The sequence below is a fragment of the Atta colombica genome, unplaced genomic scaffold (assembly GCF_001594045.1).
Source record: "Atta colombica isolate Treedump-2 unplaced genomic scaffold, Acol1.0 scaffold70, whole genome shotgun sequence".
Lineage (NCBI taxonomy): Eukaryota > Metazoa > Arthropoda > Insecta > Hymenoptera > Formicidae > Atta > Atta colombica.
The window spans coordinates 272,247-277,011 of NW_017259562.1; positions in this window are offsets into that span (position 1 = coordinate 272,247).

Consider the following 4,765-nt stretch of genomic DNA (forward strand, 5'->3'; position numbering starts at 1 on the left):
TTGTTATGCTTCTTATTCTGTCTTGAGCGGAACTATTCTTTGATGGCTTCTTCTAATTCGGCAGACCTGGTAACCCTTTCATCACCGAATCTGAAATATGTACAATTAAAATAATTGCATTAATAAAAATAAAAATATAAAATAATATTTTAACCAATTAAATATAAGGCAATAAGTTTATTTTTTTATTATACTTTTCCACTTTTGCAAATTTTTTTTTAAATAATCAATCAACAAGAACTTGCACGTTTCAAACAAATGTAAAACACAACAAGTGTAAAACACTAGGTAGAACATTCTATAATATATTTTTTAGTCCTTTCCCCACTCTTTGTTCTCTCAACTGTCTTTCTTCTCTTTTCAATCTTCTCAGCTCAGCAGCGGAGTGGAGAGAGAGCAAGGGATTGGGAAAAGGAGCAAGAGAGTGACAAAAGTACTAAAAATAGCAGATGCGAATACTCTGTACCCAGAAATGATAATGAAATCGACATCAAATCGACGTCGAATCGATGTCGATTCCATTATCATTTTTTTCATTTTTGACTGAGATATTATAACCTTAATATGGGCAACCAAGCCCATACGTTCCAAAATTATCTGTCTAGCATGATGAAGTATTAAGACGACTAGGATGTAGTTAGTTGGACATTTATCTGATATCAGAAATAGTAGACATCTTACAATCTAATTTTGAATATAATTTTCGCATTTATGTAATTCACACTTGTTAATATTATTTGTAAGCTGTAGGGGCCTTTGATATGTAGTATTATATTTAGGTCATCGATATTTTTAAATAATATTTATGATGAATTTCATGGACATCACGAAGATGCATGCAAAAGGCTGTTTCCAATCTCAAACAAAAAGGTTTTAATCGTTGGGAAAGTAGTATAATGGAATAAATGTTACCGATTATTAGTTTGGTTATGGATTTAAAGCCACCACTCTTCTCCATGATATTTGAGTGGCTATTTCATTAGAGATAATTTGTGATAAAGTATTTCTAATAAACTGTTACCCGTCGACTTACCCTTCGAATCTCTGATTCGACATATGTTCTTGTGATATAGTTATAAAAAATACACACAAATGGAATATAAATGGAAGAAATGTATATACGACAGCGAAAATGAATATACGTTTAAAAATACATGTTTAAAAATAAGTTCAGTCGACGGTTAATTTAGTACCGATCATCATACATCTTTTTATGTAGCAATTTTGTAACTTAATTCTCTATTTGCATTATGTCATACTTTAATATTATATCAAATCCTTTTCAATAATGCTCAATATAAAATTACCAAATTTAATATATGCAAATAAAAAAGTCCTTGATGATACACGAGAAATTAAATATGACGAAATTCAAAAGTTATAACATGGCGAGTAAATTTCTGAGCAAACACAATTTTCCTAACGGACAATACAAGCATTTAAAGTAATATTTAATAAATATGATAATATACTTACAAATTGTTTTCTCATGTTGATATTCCCTTCCAATTGATTTTTGCACTGCAAGAACTATTTCAGCGTCATTAGAGGAAATGGAGGTAACAGATCTTATGCTATAACCTTCATCCTGCATTCCCCTCTTTTAGTAGAGCTTCAATAGCGTACATTCTCTCTCTCATCTTTTCAATTCCTTATCCGGATGTAATTTCTACATTTGTAATAATATGAAGAAATTGCAAAACTGAACACAAAAACTGAATTAACGTTAATAACTCTTATTATTTTAGTAAAGTCAAATCTGTCAGATATCACAATAACCATTACCAGCATTGGCTATTGTTTTTTATTATTTATTATTATAGGAACAGTAGAATGAGTTTGTGATGTGCATTTACTTAAAATAATTTTTATGTAATTTTTGTTTAAAGATACAATATAAAATATAAATATAACATATTTAACATAAAAATATAACATAAAAATATTAAGAAAAAGACATTAAAGAGACGAATTATTAACAAATCAGTAATATTCTGACAAAATAGTGCATCTGACGAAATATTAAGATGAACTTGGGCTATTCTGAAAGTTTTGGATCTATTTATCCACAACTTTAGAAATTGCTTATTTATACCAAGACAAGAATTATGTAGTCTATAGGAAATAATTTATCATTGGAACTGAAATCAAATGGCAAAGAAATACCTTGAAGATGATGTTCCGGTTGCGACATGAAATCAATATCGAAGTGGAGCAGTCGTATCCAAAAAAATCATTCGCCTGTTCATGCTTTCGCCCTTTATAATGTATTTTCTACAGGCAAAGTATTCATTATGCGATTTTGTGCAAGTAACATATGCTCGAGTAGGAACATCATAGATAACAGCATGGATATTGATTTGCTGATTTGAGAGGCTGATTGTTGATTGAGAATCCATTATTTTTTAAAATTTAGATATTCATCCACAAATGGTTGAAGAAATTCGGCTAAGCAAACTTTCTGATAGCCACGATAAACACCAATGGCAAATGGCAAACCAGAAATTCTGCCTAGAATCGGCCAAAGCTGACTCTTTGAGCTTTTCTAATTGATACTATCAATATTTAAGTCCAATTAAATTACACACAATAGTCGAAAGCATGAAGAAAACAATTACCGATTGATATAAGTGCTTTTAATAAACCCTAGTGAACATATTGACCTTTGGAAAAAGTTATCATGAATATCTGGTCTTGGGGTGTTCAAAAATCGCGCATCCCGAGGAGGTAAATCGTCATGTCCGTGACATCTTGAAAGAACTTGTAATAATGAGATTAATGCATTTTGATTAATTTGAAATTTATTTGCCCAATTGCACAGGCAAATGTACGTTTCCTTGCGGATTGATTTGAAATTCATCACTCCTTGTCTCTGATTATGAACTGGTGTACAACTTTGCTTCCGCCGTTTTTTTTCCGAGATTCGAGGCTTTATTGTAAAAAACTGGTTATACATTTATGATTCAAAGTATTGTCCATCGCTGGCCACTATTTTTTCCCATCTTTCAGGTAGCGTACGAATCCCGCGTCGAAAAAACTGGTCATCTTTTGAGGCTATCCATGAATCGATCCAATTTTTTACTTCTTCATAAGACCGGAAGTCAGCCAGACTGATCAGCCAGGCCGTATGCCATTGATCGAAACAAGTGATAGTCAGAGGGAGCAATGTCTGGAGAATACGGCGGGTGGGGTAGGACTTCTCATTTCAACGTTTCCAAGTATGTCTTGACCACTTTCGCAACATGGGGTCGAGCATTGTCATGCTGCAAAATCACTTTATCGTGTCTCTCGTTGTATTGCGGCCGTTTGTCTTTCAATGCTCGGCTCAAACGCATCAATTGCGTTCGATAGCGATCGCCTGTGATTGTTTCAGTTGGTTTTAACAGTTCATAATACACTATGCCGAGCTGATCCCACCAAATACAGAGCATGACCTTGGACGTCAAAATCACCGTTCTTGAAGCGTTGAAACCACTCAGGACACGTTCTTTCACTAATAGCGGCCTCACCATAAGTATTTGAGAGCATTCGATGATCCTCAGTCGCATATTTCTTCATATTTTAACAAAAAATTAAAACCTCCCACAAATGACGAGAATTTGGCTCGTAAACTGACAATTCAATCGAGAATAACTTTATGATACAGACACAAATCGACTAATGTTTCTATGGGGTTATGTTGACAGATGCCCAAATTTATTGTATGACGTCTATGATCTATTTATTTCGACCACTACTTACCGCTAAAACCATCTATAGGAAAACGGCGGAAGCAAAGTTATACACCTAATACTTCTCTCAAATCATTCGAATCTAAATCTGAAACGGCGGGATTCTCTTTGAATGAATCAAAGATTTCAGATAATTCTAAAATCCTTGTGCTTGACGGTTCCGCCGACTCAGAAGATATAACCATTCAACCGCGCGAATTCGGTGGTATTATGTCTGAGAGTAAACGTAAAACAGTTTTGGCTATTCCTAAATCGAGGGGATCTGATGGAACAATGACGCATCAAAATTTATTTGCTACCTTAAAATATGCTGTCGAAGCCTTTTTCGATGGCAAAATCTCTTTAAATTATTTTATTGAGGGATGCGAGGAAGCAAAATTCATGTTACTGCATGAAGCTGAATCACAATTCACAAAAATTATAAGGACGAAAATTGTGGATGAAGCGCGTCGCACTATACAAGATCAGGACTTTAACAATATGGCACAATAAATTAAATATTTAAAACATGTTTATGGCGCTTCAAAAAATATATACTAACTGCAAGGCGAGTTGGGCTATATTTATCAACAGAATGAAGATACGTATGCGAAAAGATCGGGTAAAGATTTAGGAAAGTAAATAATGGAAGCCCATAAAATTTCGGGAAATGGCCTTTCCGATCAAAATAAATCATCTTTAGAAAAAGACATGTGTAAGTGTTTTATTAGAAGATTAAAACAGAAATTGAACAAAAAATAACAAGAAAGCGTTCAAGAAACAGTAGCGATCAAGAAACAACAGCGTTCAAGAAAGAAAAGAAGTTATGAAATAGAAAGAGAACTCCATTCGTTGACAGATTTATTACGACAGAATCAAGAAAGTACATCGAATAAAGCACGAATACGAATAAATTACGGGAAATTTGTCAAATTTGTTATAAAGAGAGACATTTAGCTTCAAACTGTAGAAACTTAACTAATTTTGGAAGAGATTTTAATATGTCAAATCTGCAAGACACAGCGCTAACAAATGTCGAATTCGCGATCCTCAAG